Below are 12462 nucleotides of genomic sequence, written 5' to 3'. Positions count from 1 at the left end.
TGAAACATTTGATGTCACTACCTCTTTTGTTGGTGGAGGATTCACCTTTGTCACTTACCTTTGTAACGTTCTTATGAGGGGACTCTTTTTCTTTTGAAAAATCTTTCTTTTGAAAATCACTATTAGAAAAAGAGGGAGAATCCTTGCGAGAAGGATGTCTCAAAAGTTGTTGCTCCACCTTGATGCTCATTTGAACAAGATCATTAAAATTGTGGTAAGGAAGCAACTCAATTTTATCTCTTATGTTGTAATTGAGTCCACTTAAGAACCTATCAATGGTAAGGTCCTCTTCTTCTTCAATCCCGACTCTCATGATGTAGAGCTCCATCTTTTCTCTATACTCTTCTATAAACATAGATCTTTGTTGGAGCCTTTGGAGCTTGTCCAAGAGCTCTCTTTTGTAGTAGGAGGGAACAGGGCAGGCATGAAGGGCTTCCTTAAGATCATTCCAATACTCAATATCATATAGCCCTTTTCTCCTTCTTTGGAGGACTAAGGAAGTCCAGCAACTAAGAGCATGGCCTTGAAAGTTAAGAGTAGCTAGAGATACACACCTCTCTTTCTCCACAACATGACTCTCAAATAATTGTTCCACTTTTGCAACCCAATCAAGAAATGCCTTTCCATTAAAATGAGGCAAATTAATTTTGACTTCTTTAGGGTCAGGAGGTATATGCCTTTTGCCTTCTTACACGAGGTGATTGTCTAACATTGATGCGTTCATCTTCCTCCTCTTCAAAATCATACTCATGCCTTGAAGGGGCACGAGAAGGCCTAGGAGAGGCACGAGTATTATGGTTGAGAGGGGTAAGTTGATTAGCAATCAATTGAAGATTGGCTTGCATGAAAGCCATTTGAATTTTAAGGTCCCTAACCTCTTAAGAGAGGTTATTTAGGACTCTGGGATCAACCTCAACCTCCTCATCACCACTTGTGTGGACGTTGTTTTCATCAACATGTTGTTGATGTTGGGTACTAGCACGAGTAGCCCTTCTAGTGCTCATGGTGATTGAAAAAACTTAGAACTTTAACAAAATGGTGAAAGAAGAAACCAAGCACAAGTAGACCTCTAGGTTAGGCAAGGTGAGTCTGAAAGACATCTTAAGTACCAAGGTCAATCCTTGCCAAGATGTACTTGCAAAAGGTTTCAAAGATCACACAATTGTCTAAGGCTAAGTAAATAAAATCACATGAGACACTAAGCACAAACAAACACAAACAAGACTCAAACAAAAGAAAAGACTAACACTAAGAACGAACCCCTAAATGGCAAAAATTTCAGAGACTTTGGTCTCACAAATTTAAACCACTAAGCGTCTAACTATGCAACCTAAAAGCAAAGTGAGAAAGCACTTAGAACTTTCAACACACTCACTTACTAAAACGTAGCACTATGATATGAAAAAGGTTCTACTTAGGAGATAGGATTGAACACCTTTGGTTCCCCAAGACACCTAGGTAGGCCTAGGATACAATTGAGAACTTCAAAGCAATTTTTGTTCACTAATTTGGTACTCAAAATGAAGCAACCTCTAGACACCTTCCACACCATAGCACCACATCTACTCTTCACCTTCACTAAAAACCTCCATTGTTGAGAGCCTTCTATGGATTTATCATCAATTCCGCTGCACTTCATCTTCTTGGGTTTGTAAACTTCACCTTCTATAAAACACGACACCTAATCTGGATATGTAAACCCAACTCGTAAATTCACCAGGAGACCAGACTCGAAAACTCACTTGTAAAATCAAACCGTAAATTAGATCTCTAAACTGAACCCGAAAACTACGCTTGTAAACTCGGCCAATACACTTGATATGTAAACTCGACCTGACAACTTGAGTCATAAACTCGACCGATAAACAAATTTTACAAACTCGAGCGATAAACAGAAGACGTACAATTGAATCGTAAATTGGACGGTAAACTCAAACCGACAACATGACCCGCAACATTGACATAAATTTCGACCCCGTAAAATATGAGCCATAATCACGATCCATAAAATTGACTAACCTATTTGAATTGTAAAACCTAATTCAAAAACCCGATCCGTAAACTTTGTTGGAAAAGTTGAAACGAAACCCAAGAAGTAAACTAGACCCGTAAACATAACGATTAAAATCGATCAATAAACTTGACCAGTAAAGTTGGCCCAAAAAGTTGACCCATAAACGCGGTTCGTAAATCTATCCAATAAACTCGATCGTGAAGTTGTCCCATAATGACCACCTCTACAATCAACTTTTAAAATCAACTGTAAACTCAAACACCAAACACGACTCGTCAAATCAACCTCAAAATTCGTCCTTATATAATACGTCCTTAATCACGACCCGTAAACTCGATCTTTAAACTCGACATGTAAAATCGATTCGTAAACTCCACCATCAAATTTGACCTTTAAAACACGACACCTAATCTCGATTTGTAAACCTAACTCGTAAATTCGCCAGTAGACTAGACTCGGAAACTCACTGGTAAAATCAAACCGTAAACTAGATCTCTAAACTGAACCCGAAAACTACACTTGTAAACTCAGCCAATACACTTGATCTGTAAACTCAACCTGACAACTTGAGTCATAAATTCGGCTAATAAACCTATTTTACAAACTCGAGCGATAAACACAAGACATACAATTGAATCATAAATTCGACGGTAAACTCAAACCGACAACATGAACCGTAACATTGACATAAAATTCGACCCCGTAAAATATAAGCCATAATCACGATCCGTAAACTTAACTAACCTATTCGAATTGTAAAATCTGATTCGTAAACTCGATCCGTAAACTTAGTTGGAAAATTTGAAACGAAACCCAAGAAGTAAACTAGACCCGTAAACATAATGAGTAAAGTCGATCCATATAAACCTGACCAGTCAAGTTGGCCTAAAAAGTCGACCCATAAACTCGGCTCGTAAATCTATCAAATAAACTCGATTGTAAAGTTGTCCCATAATGACCACCCCTACAATCAACCTCTAAATTCAACTGTAAACTCAAAACAGAAACATGGCTCGTAAAATCAACCTAAAAATTCGTCCTTATATAATACGTCCTTAATCACGAACCGCAAACTCGATCTTTAAACTTGACCTGTAAAATCGATTCGTAAACTACACCAGCAAATTTGATCTATAAAACACGACACCTAATCTTGATTTGTAAACCCAACTCGTAAATTCGCTAGTAGACTAGACTCAGAAACTCACTAGTAAACTCAAACTGACAACATGACCCGTAACATTGACATAAAATTCGACCCCGTAAAATATAAGCCATAATCACGATCCGTAAACTTGACTAACCTATTCAAATTGTAAAACTTGATTCGTAAACCCGAGCCGTAAACTTAGTTGAAAATTCGAAACGAAACCCGAGAAGTAAACTAGACACGTAAACATAACTAGTAAAGTCGACCCATAAACCTGAACCGTAAAGTCGGCCCGAAAACTCCACCCATAAGCTCGGCTCATAAACCTATCCAATGAACTCGATCGTAAAGTTGTCCCATATTGACCAACTCTACAATCAACTTGTAAATTCAACTGTACACTAAAAAACGAAACACAACTTGTAAAATCAACCCAAAAATTTGTCCTTATATAATAACTCCTTAATCACGACCCGCAAACTCGACCTTTAAACTCAACCTGTAAAATCGATTTGTAAACTCGACTAGCCAATTTTACCTATAAAACACGACACCTAATCTTGATTTGTAAACCCAACTCGTAAATTTGCTAGTAGACTAGACTCAGAAACTCACTAGTAAAATCAAACCGTAAACTGGATCTCTAAACTGAACCCAAAAATTACACTTGTAAACTCGGCCAGTACACTTGATCTGTAAACGCGACCTGACAACTTGAGTCTTAAAATTGGTCGGTAAACCTATTTTACAAACTCGAGCGATAAACACAAGACGTACAATTGAATCATAAATTCGACGGTAAACTCAAATCGACAACACGACCCGTAACATTGACATGATGGAAGATGCAAGTAACAACAACTTTGTAGAATTACTTTGTACTGTTAATACCACCCTCCAATGCCATCCGAGATTTGCTGAAATCCTAGAATTTAGAGCACTTTGTCAAGAAATAGAAGATATGCTTCTAAAGTTAGCCATTAGAGCTGAACAAATGTCAAAAGATTTAAATCAGCTATTGACAGACAAAGCTATGGAGGCCACCTTAGAAAAACTTATGAAGACAATAGTTGAGCAAAGGGATGAAATGATAATGTTAAGGAGCATGAATCAAAGGATTGAACAATTGAGCACTGATGTGAATGAGTACACGACTCAAATGTTAGATCAACCAACACTAGAATCACATCACACTGATATATCTACTGATAGATATAATGATGCTTATAGTAATATGTCTACTGATGGACATATCAATTTTGCTAAAGATGTTGCTGATGAAGAAATTGAAGATTCTCACACATACATATCTACTGATGGATATGTTGATAATGCTCAATATGAATATAATTTTTTATCTGTTAATGATGATATGAGTACAAATGATCTTTTTCATGAGCAAAGTTGTGAGAATAATACAATGGAGGAACCAAGTGAAGTTGAAGAGCCAACGATATTCGAAGATGCACCTGAAGCATCTACTATTGCAACTGACTTGGTTAATGATGAAGCAGCAAATTCAACTACTTCAAGTGAAGATTTTAGCTCACAAGATGAGATTAGAAGGATTACTGATGATCCGGTTAACCATCCGAATGCACCTGATGATGCTCAAATTGAGATGAAGCCACACACTTCACACATCAAGTTTATTGATGTGAATGATGAAAATAGATTTTTAGTGGTGATTTTTGTTGACTTGGTTGCGGAGCAAAAGTAAAGGTTGCTTCAAAAGGAAAAGAGGTTAGATTCAAATTCTTTTGAAAGCATTGTTGATAGAAAAGTTAAATTGCATGCATATTTGTTTTCTATTTCTAATTTTAGTGAAAAATTTAAAAAAAATTCAAAAATATGTGTTTTCATTTTTAGTTTTATAAAAATAAAAATGTAAAAATTAAAAAAAATGGTACAAGCTGATTTGTACTTTGTAAAATTAAAGAAAATAAATTTTGACATATGGTCAGATTGAGCCAAAAGTCATAAAACTTTCCGTTTCCTCCCCCAAAATAAGTCCATCAAGGACATTTTTTTTGAAATAAGTGTGGGTGAGATAAACTATAGGTAGGATTTTTTTTCTTTCTGTTTTTCAATTTTTTGTTTTTGTTTTCATTAAAAAAATTGTGATTTTGAGAAAATTGTGAAAGTATTAACTTTTTACTAAGTGAAACTTTTAAACAATATGTCTCATAAGAAATCCACCAAAATTATTATCCTGCTTTCAATAAAACATATTGACATTGGATTTTGGATTTGATTCAATAATTGGGATGATCATAATTCTAGAAAAATAAAGGTTTTGTTGATATGAGTGGTTTGTTTCTATGAATTGCTAATTGAGTTGATTTGAGAATTTCTTGATTGAATCTTTTGTGAAAGAGTTTGACCTTGTGAGTCTTGAGCCTTAATGCAAAGGATGGACCGCCATGTGCCATTCCTATTTTTTCTTTAGTGACTTGCTCATGCTTGTATATACTCAAATATTTAGCTTGATTCTTTTATTTTGCAACTTAGGTGAATATGCATGATTTGATATGACTGAGGCATTTCTTGTTTCTAGCTACTTGGCCAAATAAGCCCACCTTGATATTAATCCATTGGTAGCCCCTTTGAGCTTTAAACATCTTTTTTCTTGTTTTAAGCCCATTGTAAACCCTTAAAAAGAAAAAGACCATGTTTTTTCTTATCTTAGGAAGAAAGAAAGGAGCTAGTGGATTATGATAGGATTGGTCGAGGAATAAAGTGTGTGGGTGAGTACCTCACCCACAAATTAATAAAAATGGCAAAATGAAAAATTGTTGATGAAAAAGTGTTGAAATGAAAAAAATAATTGCTTTCTTAAAAAAAAAGAGAGCAACAAAGAGCAATAAACGAAAAAGAGTTGTTTTCGAAATTATGCTTCATTATTCTTCCTACATTACTATTTCAAAAACCTAAAACTCCTAAAATTTTTCCTACCTTTGCCTTGGCCCCATTATAACCTGTAAAAAAGTCCTCATGATCTTTGAATGTATGTTTTCTGAAAGTTTGTGAATATTAGAGTCTTGTTAAGTATTACGGGTGTTTACTTGCATGACTATTTTGAGTGAAAACACAAGCCAAAACACTTGAGCGAATTTTAGTAAGAATAGTAAAAATGGCCAAATGGATTTACCAAACAACACCTTAGCTCTCGGCCAAACTGATTTTTGTCATGAAAATACTTTTTCTTTTCAAAACTAGGTATTTAAGATGATGAGAAGGATATTTTAGGGTGTCTTGAACACTTAGTTCCTCAAAATTAGGTCAAAATCAATTTCAAGGAGCATACAACAACACAAGCATAGATCTCATGCGATATCTCAAATACTTAGAAACAAGAACAAGAAAACTCAAAGAGCATATGACAAGAGACTCAAAAGTAGCTAGGAACATTTTAAGAAGACTTTCAACATGTGAAGAAAATTTTTGGCATGGTAACAACTTAGTAAGCTCACGACCAAAGGAAAAATAAGCACCAAAATTTCATGTTTTCACTTCACCAAGCAACATATATCAAGAGATAGAGTTTTTGGATACTTTAACCTCAAGTGAAGTGGAAAAATTATGTGCACACCATCTTGAACACCACAAGGCCGATAGGTCTCCAAGCCAAACAAGCCACCAAAAACAAAGGTTAGCATAAGAAAAACACCATATTCAAGATAACCTAGGCTCTAGATACCAAATGATGAAGGATTATCTTGTTTTCTTTTAGAGTTATGAATATGGTGAAGTCGTTTAAGAAAGCTTTTTGAAAATTCTCACTAGACATTAAGATAGCAAGTTATCTATATGTGAAGGTTCATTTCTTAAGCTCATGAAAGGAAGAAGAGAATTGGGTTCAAGCTTAAAACACACACGAATTTAACAACACTTAAAGAGCAAAATGAAAGAAGAAACAGTAAAAATGGAAAGCATAGAAGATGAGCAATGGATGAAGCACGCCACTCATAGGGGGATCTAAGCCAACCAAACCCTAGAGATGAGTGATAGTGCCGCCACTTGCAAGCAAGATAAGGCAAAGGTGAGATCACTTCTAGGAAGGAGAGCTCACGACAATGGTGGTTGAAACACAAAGTTTATAACAACAAATGATCAACCCTTTTACAAGATAAGGAGCACCCTTTAAAAAGAAGTTCATAGGGGTCCTTTAGCAAATACATAATCATGAAAAGGATTAACTAGCAAACCCTAAAAACCTAAGCTAGGATAATTCTCAGCCAAAGTGAATGAATGTGGTTGGTGGAAGCATTTCCATGAGGATTCTAGGCCAAAAGAGGAAGGAGACCAAGTAGTCTTCTAAGGAATAAACCAAAAAGGCAAAAGGAGATAAGGTACATGTCTACTTTTGCTTTTACTTTATGCTTTTTTGCTTTCCCTTCTCTTCCACATCATCCATATGCTCCAATCACCATGTGCCACCTAGCATGCTCTACTTTCTCTTAATTACCTACAAAATAAGACAAACAAAGATTAGCATGTTGGTTTAAGTTAATCTAATCTTGATCAAAGGTCAACTTTGGGTCAAAGTCAACAAGTCAACCAAAATAGTCAACTAAAAACCAACTTAGGGAATTCAAACTAAAGTGATGCAAAACAAAGATAAAGGTGATGAAATAGAAGACTCCCCTCTAGACATGCTTCTAGTGATCTTTCTTGAGGGAGCTTCTATGGAGGTGTCATGGTTGGTCACGCCTTCATCAAGTTGTGTTCCTTGGAGTTCGCTGGTGAATTTTTTTGTGCGAATTGGGTTAGTGGGCAGGGTTTCCTCATTTGAATTGGGTGAGGGGGAACATTTTAATGTGTGTAAGGGAGAGTTGATAGGAATCAAAGGCAAATAATTTATTATAACTGTGAAATGGGGTAATGGTAAGGGTGGGAGTGGGTGCACATTGTATTGCAAATCGATATCAGATCATAATGTCACATGAAGAGTAGGAAAGGAACTTTATTTGAAGAATAACTAAAGAATAGTTAAGAATAGATAATAAATGAGATAACATTTAGGTAAATTAGAGATTTTGCTTGGACGACAATGATAATATTTCTTATATTGGGATAGTTGTGTAACTTACGATGGTAGTGTTAAGTTTAGCGAATAGTGACATGTTTCAATTAACAAATGTAAGAGGGTATGGTATGCATAGTAAGGATTGATTTAGTGACATGATTAATTGTTCGTCTGGTAATCTAGATATGGAACTGTGCTTAGAGTACTATATTTGTACTACAATTTTTGGTGTGTTGTATGATTGAAGTCCTTTGGAATCTGTTTAAGTGCCAAAAACCAGTAGCAGTTGCGCTACTAGTATGGCGCCTAGCGGCGGGTAACGAGCTGCCAGGTAGTAAGATCGCAAAACAGTGGCAGTAGCCACTAATTAGGAGTGGCGCCTGGCGGCAGGTTTGGGTCTACAAGGCGATGACGGAGCAGCGCAACTCCTGTTTGGCGCTTGACGCCTAGTAGTGAGGGTTGTCCGCTAGGCGGTCTGGAACCAATTTCGCCTGGTGGTGTTTTAGGTTGCGCCGGGTGAAATTCGCTGTTGTGATTTTTGTTGTTGTAGTGATCCGTGAACTTGAAGGGCTAAGTTCACATACCTTGGTGTTTGGGCTTGAAGGACTAAGTCCAATAAGGGTCTGGGATGTGCTTGGTGGTGGGACGCATGATGGGCATGGAATTAGTTAAGTTTTCGTCGGCTGCTAATGGGCGAGGAGTCCTTAGTATGCTGATTACATGCGTCGAACGCACGATGAGCAAGGAACAATTATGTTCCCGTTGGCTGCTATTGGGCGAGGAGTCCATAGTATGGTGATTGCGTGCGTGCCAGGGTTCGAGCGAGGAAGGCTTGGATGTTTTGCTACATGCGAGGAGTCTGTGGGACAAGACTATGAGCGTGATAGGCTCGTAGGGTTGGACCACGAAAGGGTTAGTTTCGTGGGAGTACAATAAAGTCCCAAGACCTAGATTCATGCATATGACTCATGAAGGACTATGAGATCAGGGATGGGTGATTTTGAAATAATGAAATATTTACATAAGATTTATTTTCTTTGGGATGGGTGTCATATTTATGTTATATATGTGCATAGCTCACCCTATCTGTTTGTGTGTGGCGATGATCGGATAACTTGTTATCCGGAAGTAGATGATTTGATTGGTGAGCCAGGAGATGCTTGAGTTCAGAGAACGGGATTATATGGGGATTTGAAGACTTTTAATCTTTTATATTTTCATGTTTCGAACCGTTGCCATTTCGGTTATTTTATGATTGTAATAAATTAGTTTTTTTTTAAATCGCGGATATTTATAATGTATGCGATTCCATGGTTTTAATTTTCCTGCGTTTTTGGGAAAGTATGGTTATAAATGAGGTTTGACAGTTGATAATTGTTTATTTATTTTTCTATATATTTTTTAAAAATAATATTCCTTAGGGATGTTACAACATGAAACACTAAAAGATTGAATGCCGTAAACCTTATCCTCTTTGATTTCATATTGAAATTTGTATATCGGTGTGTGTCTAACAAACGCATGGATTAGGACACCCTACAAAAACAATTTCATATATGACATAATAATATCATATTGTAACTATAACAATAACGAAAAGTAAGAAAATGACAGGCGTTTATACAATCTCCATGGAAAATGGAGATTTTCCTTTTGTGTAATCTTCAACAAACCATAACCTTACCACTCTTGCAACGATATTCCAGCTTTCCTTCTCCAGGTTCAGTTCTTGTAATAACTAGATTTGTTTTTGCAAAGCAGACATGGTGTAAGGAAAATGGGAAATTAGACAATAGTGAACAAAAGAAGGTATGGATAAATGTATTTGTAAAGAACCTAAAAACATAAGAATGGTCTGATGTATTTGTAGAGATAATACATTAAAACTAAAACCATATGCATGTTGTGGTTTTGGTTACACAAATTCAGTAAAAATCGGGAAAAGCAATTGTCAAACATATGAAGAGGACAGAAGAAAGAAAAACACCTTTTTTCAAATGCCTAAAGATTCATTCAAACCAAAACCATACGCATACTCTGGTTTTGGTTTCCCAAATTGAGTAAAATTTGGGAAAAGCAACTAGTCAAACATATGAAGACTAGAGAAAATAACAAAAACTCTTTTTCACACGGCTCAATGTTGTGGAATAAAAGGAAAATATGACAGAGAGCAGAAGAAAAATAAAAGTCGCTGGATATTTAAATTCTTGCAAAAGAATGAAACATAATTTAAAAAATGAAATAAAAATCTGATTTGAAATAAAGATCTTGTTTGAAGGTTTGAAGAAAAGGAAATATGAAGACAAAGAGAAGAAAAAGGAAAAAGAAAAACAAAATTATGAATAGAACATAAAGCTGAAAAAGGAAAGAAGTGACATGATGCAGTCATGTAACTTTTTTATATCATATAAGAAGATAAAGGAAAGAAGTGACATGATGTTGTCATGTACATTTTTTATTGTTTTAGTTAACTGAGGACTCCAACATAAAATATAGGAAAACCTACATAAAATAAATGAATAATAAGGTTAGAAATAAATTAAATGGTTGAATTAAATAATTAAAAGATAGTTATTTTAAATTAATAATCAAATTATATTTCAAACAAATTATAGAGATTGTCAAACTCTGTTGCTTTTTATCGTGATATTTACTTTCTTAGACATATATACAATTTGATGTATTTATAGTAAAATTAAATTAAATATGACAATTAGAGTTATTGTTGGGTACAATGATAGCATGGTCATATTTTGTCTAATTCAATGTCAAGCAAATACATACTCATTTAATTGATGTTTTTCAATCTCATGGACAACAACTTTTGTTCTTGCTTTAAGCTCGTCAAGCATGACCATGAGCATAGCAGCTGGCCATCTTTTTTGCATAAAATTGCAACCAACATTCTCTCTTTTGCATAAAAAAACATTACTTGCTTTGTCTTGAATTCCAACACTGCTTGAGACATCAGATCCACCTTGGGTTCCAATCAACAAATCTGAGTAAGTCCTTTTAAAAAAATCAAAAGCAATACAGAAATCAAACATATAAAAATAAATTTGTACGGATTTAAGTGCATAACTTGGAAATCCAGAAAAACTAAGATCACAGAAAGTAAGAACATTTTAAAACTACTTAAAAATTAATATAGTTACTTCTAATACAATACAATAACATTAACAACTAAGAAATCAACAACCATCAACCATGAATGTGAAAAAGAATTTAATTTCAGGACAATAAAAGATGAACATAATGAGTTGAAGCAAAATTAAAATGATATCTTTGAATCAACAATACAACAATAAGAAGAAAAATGATGGAAGAAGATGAAAAAAATATCAGATTATACACACATGTACTTAGATAATGGAATACTCGCCTCAAAATGGATAATGGAATTCTCTGTAACATAATTTAAAAATATCAGTTTCATAAAACACATAAAAATTAATGAAAATTATGAATATGAATGCATTTAAACAAAACTCAATGAGTTCCAATGAGTTCCAACTTCAAACTAAACTCATCAATGTCATTTTGTGCATAATTCTGTGATGTGTTTGAGACAGAAAAGGTAAACGTGATTTCATATTAGGGTATCTTCTTCGACCTTGCATCCTGTATATCAATCTCAAAAACCTACAAATTAGGTAAAAAAATTTGAAATCATGAATATGGTGATGAGAATAAAGTTAAAGAAATGTGAAATAATCACTCAAAATGTGAAATCATCCTGTATAACAATGTTCTTCGTCATTCTGTTCACTGAAGGCGTACCCAAAACGCAAAAAGCAAATAAAGATAAAGAAAACATAAAAGAAATAAACTGTGAAAGCATAATCAAAACCTGATCTTTGGACTTGACGACTTTTCCGATCATCTCCTTTGTTAGTGAAAGCATAACCAAATCATAAACAACAACAAAGATAGAAAAAACACAAAAATAATCATGTAAACAAAAAACACCAAAACCTTACGAAGTAGTGGTCGAATATGATGAAAATCAGAAAATACAGTGTACACATTTCGTACAACATTTCCTTGATGACCGGAAAGTAACAGATTATGAATGCCTTTATATCTTTTTCGAACTTGCATCCTGTATATGAATCTGAAAAAGCGAGAAATAAACCCTAAAAAATGTGAAATCATGAAAAATAAAAACCATAACCAAATCAAAAACAAAAATGATGATAGAAAAAAAATAAAGGGTAAGGTAGGGTTTCATTGATGATTGGAGAGTAACAAAAGTTAGGGTTTCAGATG

This window comes from Vigna unguiculata, chromosome 8 (assembly GCF_004118075.2).
Source record: "Vigna unguiculata cultivar IT97K-499-35 chromosome 8, ASM411807v1, whole genome shotgun sequence".
NCBI lineage: Eukaryota > Viridiplantae > Streptophyta > Magnoliopsida > Fabales > Fabaceae > Vigna > Vigna unguiculata.
This window is presented reverse-complemented; position numbering follows the sequence as displayed.